The sequence below is a fragment of the Coturnix japonica genome, unplaced genomic scaffold (assembly GCF_054131305.1).
Source record: "Coturnix japonica strain WE unplaced genomic scaffold, WE-NBRP24 Scf089, whole genome shotgun sequence".
NCBI classification, from domain to species: Eukaryota; Metazoa; Chordata; class Aves; order Galliformes; family Phasianidae; genus Coturnix; species Coturnix japonica.
In genome coordinates, this window is record NW_028188992.1 from 361,924 (window position 1) to 376,084 (window position 14,161).

The 14,161-nt window shown below is 54.6% G+C and overlaps 1 long non-coding RNA gene across 1 annotated transcript; it reads right to left on the reverse strand.

Annotated features, from left to right (window-relative positions):
• Nucleotides 1-13,014: 13,014 nt before the first annotated feature.
• On the reverse strand, nt 13,015-14,091 carry LOC146751465 (uncharacterized). The gene is made up of 2 exons (XR_014941527.1): nt 13,855-14,091; nt 13,015-13,783 (listed from the first exon to the last, which is right to left on the reverse strand). It is a non-coding gene; the product is annotated as an uncharacterized LOC146751465 (long non-coding RNA).
• Nucleotides 14,092-14,161: the final 70 nt, after the last annotated feature.

The window sequence follows — 14,161 nt, forward strand, 5'->3', positions numbered from 1 at the left end:
AGTATGGGGGGGCACTGCCCAGTATAGGGGTGGTTACCTGCCCAGTATAGGGGGTCCCTGCCCATTATGGGGGGTCCCTACCCAGTATGGGGGTCCCTGCCCAGTATAGGGGTGGTTACCTGCCCAGTATAGGGGGTCCCTGCCCATTATGGGGGGGGGGTCCTTCCCCACTATGGGGGTCTCTGCCCAGTATAGGGGGCCACTGACCAGTATGGGGGTCCCTGCCCAATATAGGGGGCGTCCCTACCCAGTATGCGGGTCCCTGCCCATTATGGGGGGGCACTGCCCAGTATGGGGGTCCTTGCCCAGTATGAGGGGTCCCTGCCCAGTATGGGGGTCCCTGCCCAATATAAGGGGGTCCCTGCCCAGTAGGGGGGTTCTTGCCCAGTAGGGGGGGATCCATGCCCCGTATGAGGGTACCTGCCCCGTATGGGGGGGGTCCCTGCCCAATATGGGGGGCACTGACCAGTATGGAGGGTCCCTGCCCAGTATAGGGCGGTCACTGACCAGTATGGGGGGTCTCTGCCCAATATAGGGGGGGGTCCCTGCTTATTATGGGGGTCCCTGCCCAGTATGGGGGGGCACTACCCAATACAGGGGGGGGTCCCTGCCCAGTATGGGGGTCCCTGCTTAGTATGGGGGGGGTCCCTTCCCAGTATAGGGGGATCCATGCCCAGTATGGGGGTCCCTGCCCATTATGGGGGGGTTACCTGCCCAGTATAGGGGGTCCCTGCCCAATATAGGGGGGTCCCTGCCCATTATGGGGGGGTTACCTGCCCAGTATAGGGGTGTTCTTGCCCAGTATGGGGGTTTCCTGTCCAGTATAGGGGGGGGGTCCCTGCTTATTATGGGGGTCCCTGTCCAGTATAGGGGGTCTCTGCCAAGTATAGGGGGTCCCTGCCCAATATAGGGGGGGGTTACCTACCCAGTATAGGGGTGTTCTTGCCCAGTATGGGGGTTTCCTGTCCAGTATAGGGGGGGGGTCCCTGCTTATTATGGGGGTCCTTGCCCAGTATAGGGGTGTCCCTTCCCAGTATGGGGGTCCCTGCCCAATATAAGGGGTTCCCTGCCCAGTATGGGGGTCCCTGCCCAGTATGGGGGTCTCTGCCCAGTATGGAGGGTCCCTTCCCAATATAGGGGTGTTCCTGCCCAATATAGGGGGGTCTCTGCCCAGTATGGGGGTCTCTGTCCCCTATAGGGGGAGGGTTCCTACCCAGTATGGGGATCCCTGTCCAGTATGGGGGCACTGACCAGTATGGGGGGGCTCTGCCCAATATAGGGGGGATCCCTGTCCAGTATAGGGGGTCCCTACCCAGTATGGGAGGGTCCCTGCCCAGTATGGGGGTCCCTGCCCAATATAGGGGGTCCCTGCTCAGTATGGGGGTCCCTGCCTATTATGGGGGGTCCCTTCCCAGTATGGGGGACCCCTGCCCAGTATAGGGGGGGTTACCTGCCCAGTATGGGGGTCCCTGCCCAGTATAGGGGGGGTCCGTGCCCAGTATGGGGGTCCCTGCCCAGTATGGGGGACCCCTGCCCAATATAGGGGGGTTACCTGCCCAGTATGGGGGTCCCTTCTCAGTATAGGGGGGTCCCTGCCCATTAAGGGGGGGTCCCTGCCCAGTATGGGGGACCCCTGCCCAGTATAGGGGGGTTACCTGCCCAGTATGGGGGGACCCTGCCTATTATGGGGGTCCATGTCCAGTATAGGGGGGTCCCTTCCCAGTATGGGGGACCCCTGCCCAGTATAGGGGGGGTCCCTGCCCAGTATGGGGGGACCCTGCCTATTATGGGGGTCCCTGTCCAGTATAGGGGGGTCCCTTCCCAGTATGGGGGGTCCCTGCCCAGTATGGGGGTCCCTGCCCATTATGGGGGTCCCTGCCCTGTACAGGGGGACCCCTGCCCACTATAGGGCTGTCCCTGCCCAGTCGGGGTCGCTCCTCTCCCTTCCCATGTACTGACCCCCCCTCAAAGCCCCCCCCCCCCCCTCCTTCCCCCCCCCGTTGTTTCCTTCCTCCCCCCCCAGTGATTCACAGCGGGATGTGACACACCGGGACACGGGGGGGGGGGGGGACACTGGGCACAGCCCAACCCCCCCCCAACCCCCCAACCCCCCTATGGGGACATGGGGTGCCCCTGTGTCTGCTATGGGGCCATCCCTGGACCTTAATGGCCCTATAAGCTGCCATCCCTGTTCCTATATGTCCCTATAAGCTGCCATCCCTGTTCCTATATGTCCCTATGGTGCCATCCCTGTTCCTATATGTCCCCATAAGCTGCCATCCCTGTTCCTATATGTCCCTATAAGCTGCCATCCCTGTTCCTATATGTCCCTATAAGCTGCCATCCCTGTTCCTATATGTCCCCATAAGCTGCCATCCCTGTTCCTATATGTCCCTATAAGCTGCCATCCCTGTTCCTATATGTCCCCATAAGCTGCCATCCCTGTTCCTATATGTCCCCATAAGCTGCCATCCCTGTCCCTATATGTCCCCATAAGCTGCCATCCCTGTTCCTATATGTCCCCATAAGCTGCCATCCCTGTTCCTATATGTCCCTATGGTGCCATCCCTGTTCCTATATGGCCCTATGGTGCCATCCCTGTTCCTATATGGCCCCATAAGCTGCCATCCCTGTTCCTATATGTCCCTATAAGCTGCCGTCCCTGTTCCTATATGTCCCTATAAGCTGCCATCCCTGCTCCTATATGTCCCCATAAGCTGCCATCCCTGTTCCTATATGTCCCCATAAGCTGCCATCCCTGTTCCTATATGTCCCTATGGTGCCATCCCTGTTCCTATATGTCCCTATGGTGCCATCCCTGTTCCTATATGGCCCCATAAGCTGCCATCCCTGTTCCTATATGGCCCTATAAGCTGCCATCCCTGTTCCTATATGTCCCCATAAGCTGCCATCCCTGTTCCTATATGTCCCCATAAGCTGCCATCCCTGTTCCTATATGGCCCTATAAGCTGCCATCCCTGTTCCTATATGTCCCTATAAGCTGCCATCCCTGTTCCTATATGTCCCTATGGTGCCATCCCTGTTCCTATATGTCCCCATAAGCTGCCATCCCTGTTCCTATATGTCCCCATAAGCTGCCATCCCTGTTCCTATATGTCCCCATAAGCTGCCATCCCTGTTCCTATATGTCCATATAAGCTGCCATCCCTGTTCCTATATGTCCCCATAAGCTGCCATCCCTGTTCCTATATGTCCCCATAAGCTGCCATCCCTGTTCCTATATGTCCCCATAAGCTGCCATCCCTGTTCCTATATGTCCCCATAAGCTGCCATCCCTGTTCCTATATGGCCCCATAGGGTGCCATCCCTGTTCCTATATGTCCCCATAAGCTGCCATCCCTGTTCCTATATGTCCCTATAAGCTGCCATCCCTGTCCCTATATGTCCCCATAAGCTGCCATCCCTGTTCCTATATGTCCCTATAAGCTGCCATCCCTGTCCCTTAATGTCCCTATAAGCTGCCATCCCTGTCCCTATATGTCCCTATAAGCTGCCATCCCTGTTCCTATATGTCCCCATAAGCTGCCATCCCTGTTCCTATATGTCCCTATAAGCTGCCATCCCTGTTCATATATATCCCTATAAGCTGCCATCCCTGTTCCTATATGTCCCCATAAGCTGCCATCCCTGTTCCTATATGTCCCCATAAGCTGCCATCCCTGTTCCTATATGGCCCTATAAGCTGCCATCCCTGTTCCTATATGTCCCTATGGTGCCATCCCTGTTCCTATATGTCCCCATAAGCTGCCATCCCTGTTCCTATATGTCCCCATAAGCTGCCATCCCTGTTCCTATATGTCCCCATAAGCTGCCATCCCTGTTCCTATATGTCCATATAAGCTGCCATCCCTGTTCCTATATGTCCCCATAAGCTGCCATCCCTGTTCCTATATGTCCCCATAAGCTGCCATCCCTGTTCCTATATGTCCCCATAAGCTGCCATCCCTGTTCCTATATGTCCCCATAAGCTGCCATCCCTGTTCCTATATGGCCCCATAGGGTGCCATCCCTGTTCCTATATGTCCCCATAAGCTGCCATCCCTGTTCCTATATGTCCCTATAAGCTGCCATCCCTGTCCCTATATGTCCCCATAAGCTGCCATCCCTGTTCCTATATGTCCCTATAAGCTGCCATCCCTGTCCCTTAATGTCCCTATAAGCTGCCATCCCTGTCCCTATATGTCCCTATAAGCTGCCATCCCTGTTCCTATATGTCCCCATAAGCTGCCATCCCTGTTCCTATATGTCCCTATAAGCTGCCATCCCTGTTCATATATATCCCTATAAGCTGCCATCCCTGTTCCTATATGTCCCCATAAGCTGCCATCCCTGTTCCTATATGTCCCCATAAGCTGCCATCCCTGTTCCTATATGTCCCTATAAGCTGCCATCCCTGTTCCTATATATCCCTATAAGCTGCCATCCCTGTTCCTATATGTCCCCATAAGCTGCCATCCCTGTTCCTATATGTCCCTATGGTGCCATCCCTGTTCCTATATGTCCCTATAAGCTGCCATCCCTGTTCCTATATGTCCCCATAAGCTGCCATCCCTGTTCCTATATGTCCCCATAAGGTGCCATCCCTGTTCCTATATGGCCCCATAAGCTGCCATCCCTGTTCCTATATGTCCCCATAAGCTGCCATCCCTGTTCCTATATGTCCCCATAAGCTGCCATCCCTGTTCCTATATGTCCCTATAAGCTGCCATCCCTGTCCCTATATGTCCCCTATAAGCTCCCATCCCTGTTCCTATATGTCCCCATAAGCTGCCATCCCTGTTCCTATATGTCCCTATAAGCTGCCATCCCTGTTCCTATATGTCCCTATAAGCTGCCATCCCTGCCCCTATATGTCCCCATAAGCTGCCATCCCTGTTCCTATATGTCCCTATAAGCTGCCATCCCTGTTCCTATATGTCCCCATAAGCTGCCATCCCTGTTCCTATATGTCCCTATAAGCTGCCATCCCTGTTCCTATATGTCCCCATAAGCTGCCATCCCTGTTCCTATATGTCCCCATAAGCTGCCATCCCTGTCCCTATATGTCCCCATAAGCTGCCATCCCTGTTCCTATATGTCCCCATAAGCTGCCATCCCTGTTCCTATATGTCCCTATGGTGCCATCCCTGTTCCTATATGGCCCTATGGTGCCATCCCTGTTCCTATATGGCCCCATAAGCTGCCATCCCTGTTCCTATATGTCCCTATAAGCTGCCGTCCCTGTTCCTATATGTCCCTATAAGCTGCCATCCCTGCTCCTATATGTCCCCATAAGCTGCCATCCCTGTTCCTATATGTCCCCATAAGCTGCCATCCCTGTTCCTATATGTCCCTATGGTGCCATCCCTGTTCCTATATGTCCCTATGGTGCCATCCCTGTTCCTATATGGCCCCATAAGCTGCCATCCCTGTTCCTATATGGCCCTATAAGCTGCCATCCCTGTTCCTATATGTCCCCATAAGCTGCCATCCCTGTTCCTATATGTCCCCATAAGCTGCCATCCCTGTTCCTATATGGCCCTATAAGCTGCCATCCCTGTTCCTATATGTCCCTATAAGCTGCCATCCCTGTTCCTATATGTCCCTATGGTGCCATCCCTGTTCCTATATGTCCCCATAAGCTGCCATCCCTGTTCCTATATGTCCCCATAAGCTGCCATCCCTGTTCCTATATGTCCCCATAAGCTGCCATCCCTGTTCCTATATGTCCATATAAGCTGCCATCCCTGTTCCTATATGTCCCCATAAGCTGCCATCCCTGTTCCTATATGTCCCCATAAGCTGCCATCCCTGTTCCTATATGTCCCCATAAGCTGCCATCCCTGTTCCTATATGTCCCCATAAGCTGCCATCCCTGTTCCTATATGGCCCCATAGGGTGCCATCCCTGTTCCTATATGTCCCCATAAGCTGCCATCCCTGTTCCTATATGTCCCTATAAGCTGCCATCCCTGTCCCTATATGTCCCCATAAGCTGCCATCCCTGTTCCTATATGTCCCTATAAGCTGCCATCCCTGTCCCTTAATGTCCCTATAAGCTGCCATCCCTGTCCCTATATGTCCCTATAAGCTGCCATCCCTGTTCCTATATGTCCCCATAAGCTGCCATCCCTGTTCCTATATGTCCCTATAAGCTGCCATCCCTGTTCATATATATCCCTATAAGCTGCCATCCCTGTTCCTATATGTCCCCATAAGCTGCCATCCCTGTTCCTATATGTCCCCATAAGCTGCCATCCCTGTTCCTATATGGCCCTATAAGCTGCCATCCCTGTTCCTATATGTCCCTATAAGCTGCCATCCCTGTTCCTATATGTCCCTATGGTGCCATCCCTGTTCCTATATGTCCCCATAAGCTGCCATCCCTGTTCCTATATGTCCCCATAAGCTGCCATCCCTGTTCCTATATGTCCCCATAAGCTGCCATCCCTGTTCCTATATGTCCATATAAGCTGCCATCCCTGTTCCTATATGTCCCCATAAGCTGCCATCCCTGTTCCTATATGTCCCCATAAGCTGCCATCCCTGTTCCTATATGTCCCCATAAGCTGCCATCCCTGTTCCTATATGTCCCCATAAGCTGCCATCCCTGTTCCTATATGGCCCCATAGGGTGCCATCCCTGTTCCTATATGTCCCCATAAGCTGCCATCCCTGTTCCTATATGTCCCTATAAGCTGCCATCCCTGTCCCTATATGTCCCCATAAGCTGCCATCCCTGTTCCTATATGTCCCTATAAGCTGCCATCCCTGTCCCTTAATGTCCCTATAAGCTGCCATCCCTGTCCCTATATGTCCCTATAAGCTGCCATCCCTGTTCCTATATGTCCCCATAAGCTGCCATCCCTGTTCCTATATGTCCCTATAAGCTGCCATCCCTGTTCATATATATCCCTATAAGCTGCCATCCCTGTTCCTATATGTCCCCATAAGCTGCCATCCCTGTTCCTATATGTCCCCATAAGCTGCCATCCCTGTTCCTATATGTCCCTATAAGCTGCCATCCCTGTTCCTATATATCCCTATAAGCTGCCATCCCTGTTCCTATATGTCCCCATAAGCTGCCATCCCTGTTCCTATATGTCCCTATGGTGCCATCCCTGTTCCTATATGTCCCTATAAGCTGCCATCCCTGTTCCTATATGTCCCCATAAGCTGCCATCCCTGTTCCTATATGTCCCCATAAGGTGCCATCCCTGTTCCTATATGGCCCCATAAGCTGCCATCCCTGTTCCTATATGTCCCCATAAGCTGCCATCCCTGTTCCTATATGTCCCCATAAGCTGCCATCCCTGTTCCTATATGTCCCTATAAGCTGCCATCCCTGTCCCTATATGTCCCCTATAAGCTCCCATCCCTGTTCCTATATGTCCCCATAAGCTGCCATCCCTGTTCCTATATGTCCCTATAAGCTGCCATCCCTGTTCCTATATGTCCCTATAAGCTGCCATCCCTGCCCCTATATGTCCCCATAAGCTGCCATCCCTGTTCCTATATGTCCCTATAAGCTGCCATCCCTGTCCCTATATGTCCCCATAAGCTGCCATCCCTGTCCCTATATGTCCCCATAAGCTGCCATCCCTGTTCCTATATGTCCCTATAAGCTGCCATCCCTGTTCCTATATGTCCCTATGGTGCCATCCCTGTTCCTATATGTCCCTATAAGCTGCCATCCCTGTTCCTATATGGCCCTATAAGCTGCCATCCCTGTCCCTATATGTCCCTATAAGCTGCCATCCCTGTTCCTATATGTCCCTATAAGCTGCCATCCCTGTTTCTATATGTCCCCTATAAGCTGCCATCCCTGTTTCTATATGTCCCTATAAGCTGCCATCCCTGTTCCTATATGTCCCTATAAGCTGCCATCCCTGCCCCTATATGTCCCCATAAGCTGCCATCCCTGTTCCTATATGTCCCCATAAGCTGCCATCCCTGTCCCTATATGTCCCTATAAGCTGCCATCCCTGTCCCTATATGTCCCTATAAGCTGCCATCCCTGTTCCTATATGTCCCCATAAGCTGCCATCCCTGTTCCTATATGTCCCTATAAGCTGCCATCCCTGTTCCTATATGTCCCCATAAGCTGCCATCCCTGTTCCTATATGTCCCTATAAGCTGCCATCCCTGTTCCTATATGTCTCCATAAGCCCCCAGCCCCCCATCCCTCCCCAACCCCCATTTCCCCTTCTTGCTGCCCCCCTTTATACCCCCAGCCCCCCCCTTTATGCCCCCCCTTTTATACCCCCCTCTTTATACCCCCATCCCCCCCCCCTTTATGCCCTCCCCCACCTTTATACCCCCCTCCCCCCCATTATACCCCCATCCCCCCCCTTTATACCCCCCTTTATGTCCTCCCCCCCTTTACACCCCCCATAATAGCCCCCCCTTTATACCCCACCCTTTATACCCCCATCTCCCCCCATCTATACCCCCACCCCCCCCCTTTATACCCCCCTTTATAACCCCCTCCTCCTTTATACCCCCAATCCCCGCCCCTTTATACCCCCATCTCCCCCCTTTATACCCTCAATTTATGCCCTCCCCCCCTTTATACCCCCCATCCCCCCCTTTATATCCCCAATCCCCCCCCCTTTATACCTGCCCCCTTTATGCCCCCCCCTTTATATCCCCCCTCCCCCCATTATACTCCCCTCCCCCCCATTATACCCCCACTCCCCCCTTTAGACCCTCCTTACCCCCCCCATTTATACCCCCCTCTCCCCCCTTTATACCACCCCCCTTTACACCCCCCCCATTATACCCCCCTATCCCCCCCCATTTATACCCTCCCCACCTTTATACCCCCCTCCCCCCCATTTATACCCTAATCCCCGTTTATACCCCCCTCCCTCCATTTATTACCCCCCCCTCCTTTATACCCCCATCCCCCCCTTTATAACCCCCATTTATACACCCATCCCCCCCTTTATACCCCCCATCGCCCCCCTTTATGCCCCCTCCCCTTTATACCCCCCCTTTATGCTCTCCCCCTTTATACCCCCCCTTTATACCCCCATCTATACCCCCATCCGCCCCCCTTTATACCCCCAATCCCCCCCCTTATAAACCCCCCCTTAATACCCCCCTCCCCCCTTTATAATCCCCCCTTTATACCCCCAACCCCCCTTTATACCCCCCATTTATACCCCCCTCCCACCCTTTATACCCCCATCCCCCCCCTTTATACCCCCCACCCCCCCCCTTTATACCCTCCCCCCCTTTACAACCCCCAATATACCCCCCTCCACCCCCTTTATACCCTCATCCCCCCTCTTTATACCCCCAATCCCCCCCTTTTAAACCCCCCCTTTTAAACCCCCCCTTTATACCCCCCCTTTATGCTCTCCCCCCTTTATACCCCCCCCTTTATACCCCCATCTATATCCCCCTCCCCCCCCCTTTATGCCCTCCCCCACCTTTATACCCCCCTCCCCCCCATTATACCCCCATCCCCCCCCTTTATACCCCCCTTTATGTCCTCCCCCCCTTTACACCCCCCATAATAGCCCCCCATTTATACCCCCCCCTTTATACCCCCATCTCCCCCCATCTATACCCCCCCCCCCTTTATAACCCCCCCTCCTTTATACCCCCAATCCCCCCCCCTTTATACCCCCATCTCCCCCCTTTATACCCTCAATTTATGCCCTCCCCCCCTTTATACCCCCCATCCCCCCCTTTATACCCCCAATCCCCCCCCCTTTATACCTGCCCCCTTTATGCCCCCCCCTTAATATCCCCCCTCCCCCCGTTATACCCCCCTCCCCCCCATTATACCCCCACTCCCCCCTTTAGACCCTCCTTACCCCCCCCATTTATACCCCCCTCTCCCCCCGTTATACCCCCCCCTTTACATCCCCCATTATACCCCCCTATCCCCCCCCCTTTATACCCTCCCCACCTTTATAACCCCCTCCCCCCCATTTATACCCTAATCCCCCTTTATACCCCCATCCCCCCCCTTTATAATCCCCCCCCTTTTATACCCCCCTCCCCCCATTATAACCCCCCCCCACCCCCCCTCCCCCCTTTGTACCCCCCATCCTTCCCCTTTATACCCCTAATCCTCCCCCTTTATACCCCCCTTTGTGCCCACCCCCTTATACACCCCATCCCCCTCCTTTATACCCCCAATCCCCCCCCTTTTAACCCCCCCTATATGCCCCCCCTTTATGCTCTGCCCCCTTTATACCCCCCCCATTTATACCCCCATCTATACCCCCCCCTTTATGCCTTCCCCCCCCTTTATACCCCCCCTCCCCCCATTATACCCCCATTCCCCCCCTTTACACCCCCCATTTATGCCCTCCCCCCCTTTATGCCCCCCCCTTTATACCCCCATCCCCCCCCTTTATACCCCCCCTTTATACCCTCCTCCCCCTTTATAACCCCCCTCACCCCCATTCTACCCCCCCTTTATACCCCCCTTTATAGCCCCCCCTGCTTTATACCCCCATCCCCCCCCCTTTATACCCCCCCTCCCCCCATTATGCCACCCCCCCCCCCCCCCCCCACATCCTTCCCCTTCCCACGCCCCCCCCCATCCCCCCCCATCCCGTTGTCTCCTATTTATAACCCCGTTCCTTCCTGCCCGGATTCGGACTCGCCTGTTCCCTCCCATGGGGGGGGGGGGGGATTGTTTGGGGGGGGGGGGGACACGCAACCACCCCCCCCCCCCCCTCGTTGTCCATTAAACCCAACCAGGAGTGACACCGAATCGACCCCATAGGGATAAATGGGGGCCCTATAAACAGCCCCCCCCCCCATAGTGATGACACCCCATATGTGCCCCCCCCCCCATTCTATGTGCCCCCCCCCCAGCCCCATATTGGCTCCATTCCTTATTTGCCCCCCCCCCCCCTTTCTATGCCCCCCCCCCATTGGTGACACCCCTTATGTGCCCCCCCCCATAATGATGACACCCCCTATGTGCCCCCCACTTTATGTGCCCCCCCCCCTTTTGTGTGTCCCCCCCCCCAGTGGCTCCATTCCTTATGTGCCCCCCCCCCTTTATGTCCCCCCCCCATTGGTGACACCCCCTATGTGCCCCCCACTTTATGTGCCCCCCCCTTTTATGTGTGTCCCCCCCCCATAGTGATGACACCCCTTATGTGCCCCCCCCTTTGTACCCCCCCCATAGTGATGACACCCCCTATGTGCCCCCCACTTTATGTGCCCCCCCCTTCTATGTCCCCCCCCATAGTGATGACACCCCTTATGTGCCCCCCCCCTTTGTACCCCCCCCATAGTGATGACACCCCCTATGTGCCCCCCACTTTATGTGCCCCCCCCTTTTATGTGTCCCCCCCCCCAATGGTGACACCCCTTATGTGCCCCCCCCCCATAGTGTTGACTCTCCTTATGTCGTCCCCCCCCATAATGGTGACACTATGTGTGTCTCCCCCCCCCATACTGGCTCCATTCCTTATGTGCCCCCCCCCCCTTTTTTTGTCCCCCCCCCATTGGTGACACCACTTATGATGTCCCCCCTCCATAGTGGTGACACCCCTTATGTGCCCCCCCCCCTTCTTATGTCCCCCCCCCCATTTGTGACACCCCTTATGTCCCCCCCCCCATAGTGTCTCCATTCTTTATGTCCCCCCACCCATTGATGACACCCTTTATGTGCCCCCCCAAGGCCCCACATTGGCTCCATTCCTTATGTGCCCCCCCCCCCCATTGATGACACCCCTTATGTCCCACCCCCCCCCATAGTGGCTCCATTCTTTATGTCCCCCCCCCCCCATAATGGTGACACTATGTGTGTCCCCCCCCCCATTGGTGACACCCTTTATGTGCCCCCCCCCCAAGGCCCCACGTTGGCTCCATTCCTTATGTGCCCCCCCCCCATTGGTGACACCCCCTATGTCCCACCCCCCCCCCATAGTGGCTCCATTCTTTATGTCCCCCCCCCCCCCATAATGGTGACACTATGTGTGTCCCCCCCCCATTGCTGACACCCCCTATGTCCCCCCCCCCATATTGGCTCCATTCTTTATGTGCCCCCCCCTTTTTATGCCCCCCCCCCTTTATGTGCCCCCCCCCAAGGCCCCACATTGGCTCCATTCCTTATGTGCCCCCCCCCCTTTTTATGTCCCCCCCCCCCCCATTGCTGACACCCCTTATGTGCCCCCCCCAAAGCCCCATATTGGCTCCATTCCTTATGTGCCCCCCCCCTTTTTATGCCCCCCCCCCTTTATGTGCCCCCCCCCCAAAGCCCCACATTGGCTCCATTCCTTATGTGCCCCCCCCCCTTTTTATGTCCCCCCCCCCCCCATTGCTGACACCCCTTATGTGCCCCCCCCAAGGCCCCACATTGGCTCCATTCCTTACCCCCCCCCCCCCTTCCATGTGTCCCCCCCCCCCCCCATTGCTGACATTCCATTTGCGTGCCCCCCCCCCGCCCCCCCCCCCATTTCCCTCCGAGGGGACACGGGGACAAACGGCGCTTCCTTCCTCCCCCCCCCCCCCATAAAGCGACAACACGACGCTGGGGGGGGGGCGGGGGGGGGGCCCGTAAATGACGGACATTTGCGCAACATTCAGCTTCCTATTTTCAAACGCCCCCATTTCCAGCCCAGCGCTGCGCCGGATTTTCAGACACTCCAGGCGACTTTGCCCCTCCCCCCCCCACGACCCCTCCCCCCCCTTCAGCCCCTCCCCCCCCCACTCCATTTTACGCCCCCTCCCCCCCTATTTTCAGCCCTTTCATTGCGCCCTATTTTCAGCCCCTGATCTGCGCCCTATTTTCAGCCCCAGACCATTGCGCCCCATTTCAGGACATTGCGCTGCGCCCCGATTTTGGGGGCTCTGGATTTGCCCCCCCCCCCATTTTCAGACACGGATTTACCCCCCCCCCTTTATTTGCCCCCTATTTTCAGACACTGCGCTGCCCCCAACTGGGGGCATCAGATTTGCCCCCAATTTTCAGACGTGGATTTGCCCCCTATTTTCAGACGCAGAGCTGCCCCCCATTTTGAAATGAAGCTCTGTGCTCATTTGGGGGTCACAGCGCTGCCCCCCATTTTCAGACGTGGATTTGCCCCCTATTTTCAAACACAATTTGCCCATTTTCAGACTCTGATATTTGCCCCCTATTTTCAAACACAATTTGCCCCCTATTTTCAAACACAATTTGCCCATTTTCAAATACAATTTGCCCCCTATTTTCACTCTGCTATTTGCCCCCTATTTTCAGACTCCGATATTCGCCCCCTATTTTCAGACACCAATATTTGCCCCCTATTTTCTAACACAATTTGCCCCCTATTTTCAGACTCCGATATTCGCCCCCTATTTTCTAACACAATTTGCCCCCCATTTTCAGACATTGATATTTGCCCCCTGTTTTCAGACCTAATTTGCCCCCTATTTTCAAACACAGATTTGCCCCCTATTTTCAGATGCAATTTGCCCATTTTCAGACGTGGATTTGCCCCCTATTTTCAAACACAATTTGCCCCCCATTTTCAGACATTGATATTTGCCCCCTGTTTTCAGACCTAATTTGCCCCCTATTTTCAAACACAATTTGCCCATTTTCAGACTCTGATATTTGCCCCCTATTTTCAAACACAATTTGCCCCCTATTTTCAGACTCTGATATTCGCCCCCTATTTTCAGACACGGATTTGCCCCCTATTTTCAGACACCGATATTTGCCCCCTATTTTCTAACACAATTTGCCCCCTATTTTCAGACACAGATTTGCCCCTATTTTCAGACTCCGATATTCGCCCCCTATTTTCAAACACAATTTGCCCCCTATTTTCAGACACGGATTTGCCCCCTATTTTCAAACACAGATTTGCCCCCTATTTTCAGACACAATTTGCCCATTTTCAGACTCTGATATTTGCCCCCTATTTTCAAACCCAACTTGCCCATTTTCAAACACAATTTGCCCCCTATTTTCAAACACAATTTGCCCATTTTCAGACATAGATTTGCCCCCTATTTTCAAACACGATTTGCCCCCTATTTTCAGACTCTGATATTTGCCCCCTATTTTCAAACCCAATTTGCCCATTTTCAAACACAATTTGCCCATTTTCAAACACAATTTGCCCCTATTTTCAAACCCAACCCCGCCCCGCCCCCATCTTCCCCCCCCCCCCCATTCCCACACCCCATACCCCCCTC